The sequence below is a fragment of the Ptiloglossa arizonensis genome, chromosome 1 (assembly GCF_051014685.1).
Source record: "Ptiloglossa arizonensis isolate GNS036 chromosome 1, iyPtiAriz1_principal, whole genome shotgun sequence".
NCBI classification, from domain to species: Eukaryota; Metazoa; Arthropoda; class Insecta; order Hymenoptera; family Colletidae; genus Ptiloglossa; species Ptiloglossa arizonensis.
This window is the reverse complement of record NC_135048.1, coordinates 15339319-15353518: the sequence shown is the minus strand read 5'-3', so window position 1 is coordinate 15353518 and position 14200 is coordinate 15339319. Positions and strand designations below refer to the sequence as shown.

Genomic DNA, 14200 nt, shown 5'->3' with positions numbered 1-14200 from the left:
CTTCGTACTCGATTCTCGGCGCGATCTCGAATTATTCAAGGCAGATGTACGCAAGAATATTTTACGTCCACCTTTCTCCCGTTGAAAAATTTCGCCCCTAGCGAGATGGTTCGTACCGTCGCGTAAAATATTCACGTTAGCACGCGAGCTGAAAGAACGCGACGACCCTGTACAAAGAAACGGGAACCACTTTTAAAGGTGAATATCGAAGTTACGGCCTCTTATCGGCGCAGCTGACCGGAAGTCACCGAACGGAACAAACGTAGGGAGCTTTAATGCGAACCGCGATGGCACAAGTTCCGACTATAGAACGACAGATGTCGGAGACAGGTCCCTCGCATCGATTCCGCTTCGCTCGTTCTCTTCGATTTTCCGCCCAGGCGTGGAGCGGAGCGGAGCAGAGCGGAGCAGAGCGGAGCGGAGCGTTCCGCGTTACGATGGCGTGACAAGTGCGCGTAGCCTCGGGTAATTACCGCCGCGGTAACCCCGGACTAATTAGCTCCCGGTAATTTACGAGGAAGTGCGTTCGGGTTTATCGTGCGTTTATAAATAATGCGTTCCAATTAGAAGTTCGCGTTCCTCGTGCAACCGTAAGTTAATGCCATAACGGGCGAGATTAACAGCCGAACACGTCAACCCGGAGTTATGGTTCCCGGCCGCGAATGAAAATTTTAAATCAACCGCTCCCCCCTACTCGCCTCTGGAACCGGGAAGAAGATTTAAAGAGAAAACGAACGTTTAACCCTTTGATCTCTGGTGGGGGACCTACCGTGGTGGTGTATGTATGTTTTAAGTTTTTTTCTTTTTTTTTTTTTTTGAGAGAGAGGTGAGATACTAATTGGGATTTCGAACGTTACGAATTGTAAACACGGACGTGTACGAAATATGGAGTTATTGTAGTAGAGATTGATCGGTTTACAGGGAGTGTAGTTTAATTTATCGATTTCTCGTGGAAAAAATATTCGAGCTTACAGAATTGAATGTGGTGTACTTGGAGAGAGGGAACATGGGTCGATGTGGACCCGTGTGTTTAATATAAATATTTTAGGTTCTTTTTTCTTTTTTTTTTCCTGAGGTTAGATACTAATTGGGATTTCGAACTTTACGAATTGTAAACACGGACGTGTACGATACATGGAGTTATGTAGTAGGGATTGATCGGTTTACTGGGAGTGTAGTTTAATTTATCGATTTCTCGTGGAAAAAATATTGGAGCTCACGGAATTGAACGTGGTGTACTGGGAGAGAGTCAACATGGGTCGATGTAGACCCGTGTGTTTAATATGAATATTTTACGTTTAATATAAGTACTAATGTTAGTCTACGGTAATTTTGTTAATTTTTAAGGAAAATCGCAATTCGTATCGAGGTGAGTATCGACTTTCGAAGATAAAATCGCGATTTGAATATTGTGTAACATGTGAATCGTATCTTATTTTTCAAGGACACTTGTAATTTAAATCACGGAAAAATTACCGGCAACCTTCGACGTTAAATCGTAATTAGAATGTATAATGCGTAACGTACAAATCTATTATTCGATCCTATCTCTCGCCATTTCTAAGGAACCTTGTAATTTAAATTAAAAACAAACCACCACCAACCTTCCAAGTTAAAATTATAATTAAAACATTGTATAATATATAAATCTATTATTCGATCGTATCTCCCTTAATGTCTAAGGAAACTTATAATTTAAACCAAAAAAAAAAAAAAAAAAAAAAACCACTATCAACTTTCAAAGCTAAAACTGTAATTAAAATAATCTACGATACATCGATTTTAATACGTTATACAATTTTACAAAATTACACGATAAATTTCCCTACCGGTGTAATTAAGCGATAAGAAGGTAATTCTGGGTCAAAAGAGACCCGAGGCGTGCTGCAAAAGTTAAAAGGAGACGATTAAAAAAAAAAAAAAGAAACTAAACGTGAGAATGTTTCCTTTCAGCCGGGTTCTGTAAAAAGAACGATAAACGATCTCGGGAAGCGTAATCGGTCCGATGTAAAGGAAAACTACTCGAAAAGACGGGAAATCGAAAGAAAAAGTTTTTCGAAACGACAATGTCGGCTTTAATCCGCTTTAAGCCCATCGACGAGGAAACGACATCGAGAGAGACAGGGTGTCGTGGCACGAAACGAAACACCGTCGAGCTCTATTGTTGCGTACCGTGGAGTGCATAATTAATGACCTTCGTGCCGGTCGAGTTTTGCATTGCAAATGCCGCTTGGAAACGCTCGTTCGCTCGCTAGCTCGCTCGCTCGCTCGGGCACATGCAGCCTCTCGTCACATAAATAAACGGGCGCCGCGTGCATGTGCAACGGACCCGTTGCTCGTTCCTACGATAAACACCGTGAAAGTTTCTGGATCGAGGAACGCGACTCTGTCCACCCGTTCGCCAATCGATGTCTTTAATTCGCCCGATTACCGAGAATCTTTCAGGGACGCGTCCCTCGGGTTGTCTCACTTGTACAGTGTTCCGCGACACACGTGACGACGCTGGTGCGAAATGTGGAATTTTTCGAAAAAGACGAAGAGAAAAACAGGCTTTCTGGAATCATGGTGGAAAGTGTGACGATTGTTACTGTCTATATTTTGTAAAAATAAACATCCGAAGTGACCGATGTAAGTAGGAGAATTTTTACTGACGAGTTAGTTGGACGATTTAGTTGTAGAGATTTGTGTGTGTGATTATTTTACTGAGAATTTTTCAGGGACGTGTCTCTCGGGTTGTCTCACTTGTACAGTGTTCCGCGACACGTGTGTCACTAGTACAAAAGTTGGAATTTTTTGAAAAAAGAAAAGAAAAAGAGGCTTGGTGGAATCACAGTGAAAGATGTGACGATTGTTATTGGCTATATTTTGTAAAAATGACAAAAATGATTTTGTCTATATTTTGTAAAAACGATCATCCGAAGTGACCGATGTAAGTAGGAGAATTTTTACTGTTGATGAGTTACTTGGACGATTTAGTTGTAGAGATTTGTGTGATCATGTTACTGAGAATTTTTCAGGGACGTGTCCCTCGGGTTGTCTCACTTGTACAGTGTTCCGCGACACGCGTGACGACGCTGGTGCGAAATGTGGAATTTTTCGAAAAAGACGAAGAGAAAAAAAGGCTTTCTGGAGTCACAGTGAAAGGTGTGACGATTGTTGTTGTTTATATTTTGTAAAAATGACAAAAATGTTTTTGTCTATATTTTGTAAAAACGAACATCCGAAGTGATCGATGTAAGTAGGAGAATTTTTACTGTTGATGAGTTACTTGGACGATTTAGTTGTAGGGATTTGTGTGATCATTTTACTGAGAATTTTTCAGGGACGTGTCTTTCAAGTTGTCTCACTTGTACAGTGTTCCGCGACACGTGTGTCACTAGTACAAAAGTTGGAATTTTTCGAAAAAAGAAAAGAAAAAGAAGCTTTGTGGAATCACAGTGAAAGATGTGACGATTGTTTTTATCTATATTTTGTAAAAATGAACGTCCAAAGTAACCAGTAAACAAAGTAGAACAGTTTCTAATTTTGATGAGTTAAATATTAGAATGATTCAGTCGTAGTGACGTGTGAATCGCCTTACAGTCGTATTCTGGTTTAGAATTTCGAAAAAAAAAGAAATGATTTTCTTGAAAAATATTTTCACGTAGTATGTCTTCGAAAATGTCCGTGCAAAAAGATTTCCTCGAGTTCGTAATAATTAACGAAGCTATATAGTAGACGTTTAAAGAGAATAACGTACGGTTTCGCACTTTGGCACCGACAGCCGCGTTATCTCATGATCAAGTAGGTCGATTGACTTCAAATTTGAACAGAACCTTCGACCAATGTGTCTTTATCGCCCGAAATAATGATTTAAAAAAATATCGATTTTTATTATATTCTTCAATATATCAAGTGCGAAAGAAAAGTTCAAAATCGAAACTTTAACTTTCAAGTACCGCCATTTTTGTATCCGATAAGATTTCGACTTCTCCCTAGTCAGTGCCATAACTGCACACTTTCTAACGAAGATACACTTTCCCCTTTATTTATAAAATTAACGAAACGACTGAAATTCGCATCAGCCACGTTGACACCTATTCCCAAAATGATTTTTTTCGATGATTTACGTACCTCGTACAATTTCCATTATTTCTACTCCAAAAAAATACCGTACACAATCAAAACATTAACAAACACATGTGCAAAATATCGGTGCAAAACAATTTACGGTTCCTTTGGAAAAAAATCCCAAAGTTCGAAAAACTCTGGCAAACAACGCTCGAGAAGCGTCTTCATCGAAGAAAGCCTCTACTTCGCGCGTCCATTTGTCCCAGCGAACAATACTAACCGAGAAAGGTCTAATGGTGGAAATACGGAGGTTTCCACGAGTTTTCCATAGCGCATGACCTCGAAACGAAATGTTTTTCCCTCGAGACGGTGTCCTTGCGAAACGAACACGACTCTCCACTGGGTAAAAAGTGCGCGCGATTTGAACGCGACGAAGAAAAGAATTTATCGCGTGTTCCCTCCACGTACGACGCTGTTGGATTTCTTATCAACGACACCAGACGGACGTTATCGCGTCGCGAATCGCGCCACCATCGCGTCGTTCAGTCCGTTTCTCGCCAATTTTCCAAGGTCGTCGATCGAGTTTTCGTAGCTCGCGATATTCGCGCTACAACTGGAACCTGTTACTATTAGGTTATTCGGAAAGTAATTTCGTATTTTTTGGTGAAAATGAAACACAATTTCTTCAGATTGTACAAACATATTACTAAATTATACATTCTCCATTTTGGAAAACGAAACGACTTTCCGTGCAACTTGATACTTCTATCAAATCGTATACGTATATTTGAAGTTAGACGAGGCTTGGAGAAATTAATGCACGAGTACCATTTCGATAATTAATAAAACAAAGTTCACCGTTGATGATCGAGTAATTTGAAAAAGTTTGAAAATTTCACAAATTGATCCCTTTGGTAGTTCTAGCGTTAAGTGTTACTGACCTTTGGGAGTCGTGATGGTAAGCAAAAATGTCTCAGGTCCTAAATCCAAAGTCCAGGTAGCCTCCGTGTACCATAATCGCGAAAATGGTCCGCAAACAACGAAAGAGAGAGAGGGAGAGAGAGGGACGCGATCAACGCCACAAAATCGTTGGAGGTTTTCTCTCGAGTACTCGTACGAGCGCGATAATCGAGCGTCGAGACGCGAAATGGAAAACACAGTCGTACCGATAAGCGGTTATCGGGACTTATCAACGCGACGACGACCACGACGATGACGATGACGACGAAGACGACGAGGACGAGGACGTGGACGAGGAAGTTGAACGCGCCGAGTGTCCCAGCTTCCGCGCGATTCCGGGACTCCCGTGCAGGACGAAAGCTCGCCAAGGACTGGCAGGGACACATTTTCGTAGGGTGGAAGGGCAGGTAGACCCTTCTCCCGCGTGAAAGGATCTTCTCTCTGGTTTATGCACCCATACGTGGCCGCGATGCGTTCACAGAGGTTCTCAAATCGGGGATCCCGAGTTCACCGACTTTTTCGTGTTTGGAAGTATTTCGGTGAAACTTACGATCGAAATTGGTATTTCTTGAGGTATTCGAAGTGAAAATATATTGCAAAAAGTGAGTTTATGGAACTTTTCTTTATTTGGAAGAATTTGGGTGGAATTTTTGCTTGAAATCGGTTTATTGATATTTTTTAGCGTTTATCGATATTTTTTAGACCTTTTTTGCTTGTTTGGAGGTAATTACCTTGTTTGGAGGTAATTCGGTGAAACTTGCGATCGAAATTGGTATTTCTTAAGGTATTGAGAATGGAAGAATATTGTAAAAGAACAAGGATTGTAAATTTATCGACTTTTTCGTGTTTGGAAGTATTTCGGTGAAACTTGAAATACCGAAATTGGTATTTCTCAAGGTATCCAAAGTGAAAATATATTGTAAAAAGTAAGTTTATCGATTTTTCTTTATTTAGAAGAATTTAGAAGAAATTGTCACTTGAAATCGGTTTATCGATATTTTTTAGACCTTTTTTGCGTTTGGAGGTAATTTGGTGAAACTTTCAATCGAAATTGGTATTTCTTAAGGTATTGAGAATGGAGGAATATTATAAAAGAACAAAGATTGTAAGTCTATCGACTTTTTCGTGTTTGGAAGTATTTTTGTGAAACTTTCGATCGAAATTGGTATTCTTTAAGATATTAAAAATAAAAGAATATTGTAAAAGAACAAAGATTGTAAGTCTATCGACTTTTTCGTGTTTGGGAGTATTTTTGTGAATCTTTCAATCAAAATTAATATTCTTTAAGGTATTTAAAATAGAAGAATATTATAAAAGAACAAAGATTATAAGTTTATCGACTTTTCTTTATTTAGCAGAATTTGGGTAAAATTTTTTATGGAAACCGGTATTTTGCCAGTATTTTTTACGACGTTGAAAATACAAGAATAAATACCGCAAAAACAAGCAGATTGTTAAACGAGAATTGTAAGAAACACATGCAAATATTCTGAATACAAAATACGAAATTATACGCGAATATTTATCGCGATAACAATACACCCAGGATCGAATATCTATTATTTATACTCTTTTTTGCGAAACAAACACGCGAGAAACACAGTTCGTTCGATCTCTCGTCATCCAATCGCGACTTAATATGAAATATATAATCTGGAAATATAAAAATGGAAAATATACAATTTAACAAAATGTTTATACTCTAAAAAAAAATCGTGTTTCATTTTCACGAAAAAAAAAAAAAAACGAAATAACTTTTCGAACAACCCAATACATTTGTCGATTGTGTAACCATTAGCGAATCATACGCAATTATGTGTATTTCCACCTTACTCTTTATCCTGGCAAATGCGATAATTTCTTTGTGACAAACCGACTCGGATTTTTAGTACTTTGTTATTTAATCACAATTGAAACGATACCTCGATCCACGTTTTTATTAGAGATCGAAGTCTTTCATCGATACCGTAATCGTGTTTTTTTTTTTCTTTTCACACATTATCGCGTTCAAATTACTCAATTACGTACATTGTACATTATCTAATAAATCATTTGTCCTCTCGTCAATTGTCTATTATCGCGCAAGTGCAACTTGTATTACAATTTTTCTTTTTTTTTTACCTACGCAAGGAAAATCTAAAACGCACACCTGCCCTCCATTATTCGTGGTATATTTCATCAATTCTATGATTCAGTGTTACAATTAAATCGATAATCGAATCAGTAATTTATACAAAGATCGTTAAAACTTCCTCGCTATTTGTTTCGAAGTTGATCGTTGAACTGGCGAATCGATTCGTAGATATTACAATCGTTACCGCCAACTTCCTGATCGAATCTCGAATAATTTTTTTTTCAACAACGAGAGAGACAGGAAGGGATCGTCACGACCAAAGATACGCGTGCGTGTCCTACGTTCGAGATAAGGCTCGCAGAAGAAGTTTCTCGTTCGGAGATTATCTCTCGTTGCGTAACGATACTTGGATAATTTCGCGTTACAACGAGCCGGTTCGTTTTTTTTCTTTTCTTCTTCTCTTACTTCTCCTTTTCTCCTCTTTTTCTTCCACTTCGACGAATCGAAACGAATATCGCGTAACCTGCATCACGGCGCAAGATTCGTCCGCTGAATCATCGCACGGGTCGTTGAAAGTGACTGTGTTTCCTTATCGCTCGAATACACTTGTCGACTCGCGTATAATATCGCGATAACGTATCTCCGGCGGGAGATTGACGCTCGAATTCCTAAGGCTATTACGCGAATTCCGGTAAACATTTTAACGCGAAACAGAGGAGGGGGGAGGGGACAGAAAAAGAAGAAGAAGAAAAAAAACTCGCTGAAATACAATGTTTGCGTCCGTGTCTATTCGATAACGATAAAAAAGAAAAACGAAAAAGAAAAAAAAAAGTGGGCAAGGTGGACTGAAAATTTTATTCGCACAGCACAGACACACACACTCTCTCACTCACTCAGCACTCACTCACTCACTCACTCACTCACTCACTCACTCACTCACTTACTTACTCGCTCACTCACTTACTCACTATCTTGCTCACTTACTTACTCACTCACTCACTATCTTGCTCACTTACTTACTCACTCACTATCTTGCTCACTTACTTACTCACTCACTCACTATCTTGCTCACTTACTTACTCACTCACTCACTATCTTGCTCACTTACTTACTTACTCACTCACTCACTTACCTACTCACTGACTTACTTATTCACTTACTTACTTATTCACTCACTCACTCACTTATTTACTTACTCACTTACTTACTTACTTACGCACTCACTCACTCACTCACTCACTCACTTACTTACTCACTTACTCACTTACTTACTTACTTATTCACTCACTTATTCACTCACTCACTCACTTACTTACTTACTTACTTACTTATTCACTCACTCACTTACTTACTTACTTACTTACTTATTCACTCACTTACTCACTTACTCACTTACTCACTTATTCACTCACTCACTTACTCACTTAATCACTCACTCATTCACTCATTCACTTACTCACTCACTCACTCTCTCTTAATCGATCGAACGAACGACGAAACGCAAACGAAACAATAATTCGTGCAAGGCCGATTACCGTGAATATTACGTAAGCGGTGAAACTGATACCTTAATTGACCAATTGTCACGATCCCTGAACACACTGTACCGGAACTATCGCGAAATCGTAATACGTGAAATTATTGGAAATACATTCCACGCGTCATCGAACGTTCCCTAAGTGGTTTGTCCGTGTATCTATGTGTGTAGTTGTTCTTTTCACGTGGATTTCCACAGAATGTAATCGAGAACAATGAGAACGATACCGTACACGATCGTGGGTCGTGCGTGTAGAGAACACTGGAGAGTATTTATTTCTTCGTTTGGCACTGTAACGATGATCACGCGACCGATCGATGATCCGACCGACATTTTTCTCGTATTGGTCTTCGAGCCGCGGAACGTGTAAAGTGTGTCACAGGGAGCTTATAAATTGAATTTTTTTTTAAATACGTTTATCGATTAACTCGTAAGTGGACACCTAACGCGATAACTCTTATTTCATGGAAAGGCATTGTTCGTTGTTCCTTTCGGGAGCTTTGCTCACAATAGGAAAAATGATCAGTGCTTCTCTCCTTACGAGGCAATTTAGTTTCTCCGGTGTTCGATTTTACTATTCTGTAAATAGATATTAAATTTCCTTGCTGACACAATATAGGAGTTCATCGAACTCTTGGAATTTTCGCGAGACATTTTTCTCGTGATTTATTCATTTGTTTTTTTATTTATCAACGCTAGATTTACCAGTCAAAATTACTGATTGCAACTGCTTTTAGAATGAAATTTACTTTAAATTCCATAGCATATTTTCAAAAGACGTTATGATTTTATTTATCCTACACATATAATGAATTTTGTGAGTTCTTTTTCCTCGATCATCGATTTTCATGGAAGACGCACAAAGAACATTTCAAATCACTGGAATTTGTCGGTAGTTTTAGTGTTAATCAACAGATAATAATTACTTGTTGGTAAGAAATACGGTAAAGAAGAAACATTTGAAAAGGTAATAATGCACACAGGGAAATAACCAGCTCATTTTTTTTTTTATCGGGGTACACTCTGAACAATTAAAATTTTCAGAAATTGTAATTTACACACGGAATTCGGTTTGTATTTCTGTCGATGTTTCCTGTCAATTATTTTGTATATTTAATAGCTCAGCCTTACCTGCGGTACGTCACTCTTGAAAATGATCAAATTATACAAATAGCAATGATTATGTATCTCTCAGTGACATTTTCTCCTTTTCTTTATTTTTTATTACCGTATTTCTATTATTGCCATTTTTTATTGCAGTCTTATTTATCACTATTTGTCGATTAGCTCTTACTATCTTTGTTGATGAATAGAAAAATAAACGGATGAAAAAAAAATAATATACAACAATGATTATGTATCTCAGTAACATTATCTTCCTTTCTTTATTTTTTATTACCCTATTTCTATTATTGTCATTTTTTACTATAGCCTTTATTCGTCAATCTCCTCTTACTGTCTGTAATTTTTATTTTCTGTCCAACACAGAGGGTTCGTCACGTTAAAAAACAAAAATAATATACAACAATCATTATGTACCTCTAAGTAACATTGTCTCCTTTTCTTTATTTTTCATTACTCTATTTCCATTACTGTCATTTTTTACTATAGCCTTTCTTTATAAATCTACTCTTACTATCTCTATTAGTTTTATTTTCTATTAAACACAGAGGGTTCCTCACGTCAAAAAAAAAAAAGGAACTGAAAATAAACTAAAAACTGCAAACTTTCAACAAGAAGGTACACCCAAGATCTATCTTCTCATATACACAGGGCACGGATGAACGAGAAATGAGAAACACTGCCGGTCGAACAGGCAGCGAAGTACACAGAGGTGTGGGGCAGGTTTTGGGTGACTGTCAGGGCTGTAACACGCACAAAAGGCAGGTGCTGGAATGCATTGATTGCCTCGGCCCCCTCTCAGCATCCGTGTGTCCCTACCCGTATCTGGTCTGGGAACCACCCTTCGTTCTCTCCCAAGGAAACGCAGGAGTAGACCCTCGTACCCCGGGTAGAACTCGCTCGCTTCTCTTGGCTCCGCTTTCGGATTATCCCTCTTTACTCGGGACGAGAGGCCTGCCTGTTACTCTCGCTCCGTTTCCTCCTCCTTTTTTCTCTTTCGTCGCGGCGCTCGTCTCGCTGGTGTTTTACACGCGAGAGAGTTGTCCCGGGGAACGACCCGAAACCGCCTTCGAGACGAGAGAAAATAGATCAGGTGACGTTTCGAGAAACGAAAGAACGGATTTCTGTACCGCGTTCAAGAGACGAATGTTGCGGTCAACAGTGATCGATGGTACAAATTTACGATCAACGAAATTTAGTATTCGTAAACTTTTGGTATTGTTCTCGGATTATTACTGATTGGTATTATCACGGAACGAAACAACGAGGATATTGATGAATCTTAGTAGTTGGGAATTTTTAAACGACGTTGTTTATTTGCGATTTTACGAAGTAGTGAGTATACGAGAACTGTAGAGGTGAATTTTTAATTTTAAAGGCGATTTTATTAAATAGTGATTTATCGTACCGATGAATTTTAATATTTGTAAAATTTGAAATAACTTTACTGTGTTTCACGATGATGCAAAATAGCGATTTATTACAGGAATGAATTCGGTATGGTATTTGTAAGTATTTAAATAACGTTATTGTCTTTGACGATTTTATAAAATAGCAAGATTATTGATTGAGCACGAAAGGCAGTGATTGTAACAACGATGATAATCGGTTTTTGCTGACTACGAGGAAAAAACGTTTATTAGAAAAGAAATACGAAGTGCACGTGTAATAAGAATAAACTAAGCTAAGATGAGCTTCGTGATATTCCTTTTTCTTTAGTTTCTTTTGTAAACGCTTGTAAATGTACACCGAAGAATAATTCTATTCTGCTCGGGTGCATTAAACGTAACAATGGCAATGCAAAACGTTGTCGAGAGTGTGTAAATGGAGCCGAGAGGTGAAATTTCTTTTTTTTCGGAATTATAGACGCAGAGTGCAAATTATCCTCTCTGAAAGGATTCGATTTCACCGAAAGAAAAAGGTCTTCGATCGGTGCACGAGAAAGTACGAACTTACTTGCGTCTCGTAGCTTTGAAAGAATTCTTTTTCCGACAAAGTGCATCGAGTATAACTGTCACGACATCGTCGAACGTTGAAATTTCTTTTTTCGGAATTACAGACGCGAAGTGCAAATTATCCTCGTCGGAAGAACTCGATTTCACCGAACGAAAAATGTCCTCGATTCATAGATACGAGAAACTATAAACGTACTTTTTCTCTGTAGCTTCGAAATAATTTTGTTTTCTAATACAATGCATCAAATGTAGTTGTTATTACAACGTGGAAGGTTGAAATTTCTTTTTTCAAAATTATGAACTCAAAATGTAAATTATCCCTGTTGAAACTGGATTTTACAGAACGAAAAATGTCCTCGATCGATAGATACGAGAAACTACGAATGTACTTTTTCTCCGTAGCTTCGAAATGATTTTTTTTCTAATGCAATGCATCAAATGTAGTTGTTATCACAACGTGTAACATTGAAATTTCTTTTTTCAAAATTATGAACTCAAATTGCAAAACACATCCTCGTTGAAACTCGATTTTACAGAACGAAAATGGTCCTCGATCGATAGATACGAGAAATTACAAACGTACATTTCCGTAGCTCCGAAATAATTCTTTTTTCAACAAATTGTACTAAATATGTAATATCAAATCGCAACATGAAACGTTGAAATTTCTTTTTCCAAAATTATGAACTCAAGTGCAAAACACATCCTCGTTGAAACTCGATTTTACAGAACAAAAATGGTCGTGGACCTATAGATACGAGAAACTACAAACGTACATTTTTCCGTAGCTCCGAGATAATTTTTTTTCCAACACAATGCATCAAGTGTAGTTGTTATTACAACGTGTAACATTGAAATTTCTTTTTTCAAAATTATGAACACAGAGTGTAAATTATTCTCGTTGAAACTCGATTTTACAGAACAAAAATGGTTCTCGATCGATAGATACGAGAAACTACGAACGTACGTTTCCATAGCTTCGAAATAATTCTTTTTTCAACAAAGTGTACTAAATATGTAATATCAAATCACAACATGGAACGTTCAAATTTCTTTTTTCATTATGAACTCAAAGTGCAAAACACATGCTCGTTGAAACTCGATTTTACAGAACGAAAATGGTCCTAGATCGATAGATACGAGAAACTACGAACATACGTAGCCATAGCTTCGAAATAATTCGGGAAAAGGGCTGTGGCGTGGAATTCACCGGCCACGCGAAGGTATTTTATTCAATTTTAAGGAGACGTTAACGGAGCACGCGGCTTTGGAAAATTCGCTCGTTTCCACGGTGTACCGAGCACGAAGTTCCTACGAAACATTCCGCAAAGGGAATTTCCAACTGTCCGTGGAATCGGGGCCGCGGTTTCAGAGAGAAATACTTCCTTTCGACGAAACAGTGGTCGATTCTATGCGGCGAGAAATGTACCGAATTATTCCGCGTAACGGGCAGACTTGGGGATGAATTTTCACGTCGGTATCCATATTTAATTCGCGGGGGAACATCTCGGATAAAATTCGTGTAACTCGAAAAACTCGCGAAACGAAACTGAGTCTCTCTTTACGATCGAATCGTGTAAACTACAAAAAATAAAAAATTCTAGAACGTACGTACTTTATTCCCCCATTGAATCGTCCGCGTTGAAATCCCCGAGACAATCTCCAGGGAAGACTCGTTCTTCGTTGTCGATACAGATTGAAAAGTAAAGATCGCTGAAGCGGAAAGTCGGGGTGTTATTTCTTCGGGGACGAGACTCGAGCTTTTTTGTTATTAATCGCTCGCACTGTGCCCTACCTGAACGTTTTGCAACGCATTTTACGTCGAAAATGAAAACACTCGATTCGAACAGTCGTCATGTTGTCAAAAATAGATATCTTGACAAATTCTTTGTTTATGGACAAATTTAAACCATCGATCGAAGAAGTATTTTTTGTATACGATTAACAAGTTGAGCACCAGGAGCGTTATAGATACAAAGTGTAGTGTATTGTATACTCTATGTTTATACAAAGTATTGTACACTGTGTTTACACAAAGTATGAAGTATTGTATACTCTATGTTTACACAAAGTATAAAGTATTGTATACTGTATGTTTACACAAAGTATAAAGTAAAGTATTATATGCTCTGTGTTTGCACAAAGTATAAAGTATTGTACACTCAGTGTTTATACAAGGTAAAAAGCATTGTACACTCTGTGTTTACACAAAATATAAAGTATTGTACACTTAGTGTCTACACAAAGTATAAAGTATTATATATTCTGTGTTTACACAAAGTATAAAGCAAGGTATTATATACTCTGTGTTTACACAAGGTAAAAAGTATTGTACACTGTGTGTTTACACAAAGTATAAAGCAAGGTATTATATACTCTGTGTTTACACAAAATATAAAATAAAGTGTAATACACTCTGTGTTCACACAAAGCATAAAGTAAGGTATTATACACTCTGTGTTTACACAAGGTAAAAAGTATTGTACACTCTGTGTTTACACA

General features: G+C 37.9%; 1 protein-coding gene and 1 long non-coding RNA gene across 6 annotated transcripts in view; one reads left to right on the top strand and one right to left on the bottom strand.

Moving 5' to 3' along the window:
* Kdm3 (Lysine demethylase 3) overlaps nt 1–14200 on the bottom strand; it is a 572262-nt gene that overhangs the window by 42197 nt on the left and 515865 nt on the right. The window lies entirely within an intron of this gene.
* LOC143153821 (uncharacterized) lies at nt 2563–2959 on the top strand. Its single transcript, XR_012993928.1, has 3 exons — nt 2563–2572; nt 2621–2628; nt 2718–2959. It is a non-coding gene; the product is annotated as an uncharacterized LOC143153821 (long non-coding RNA).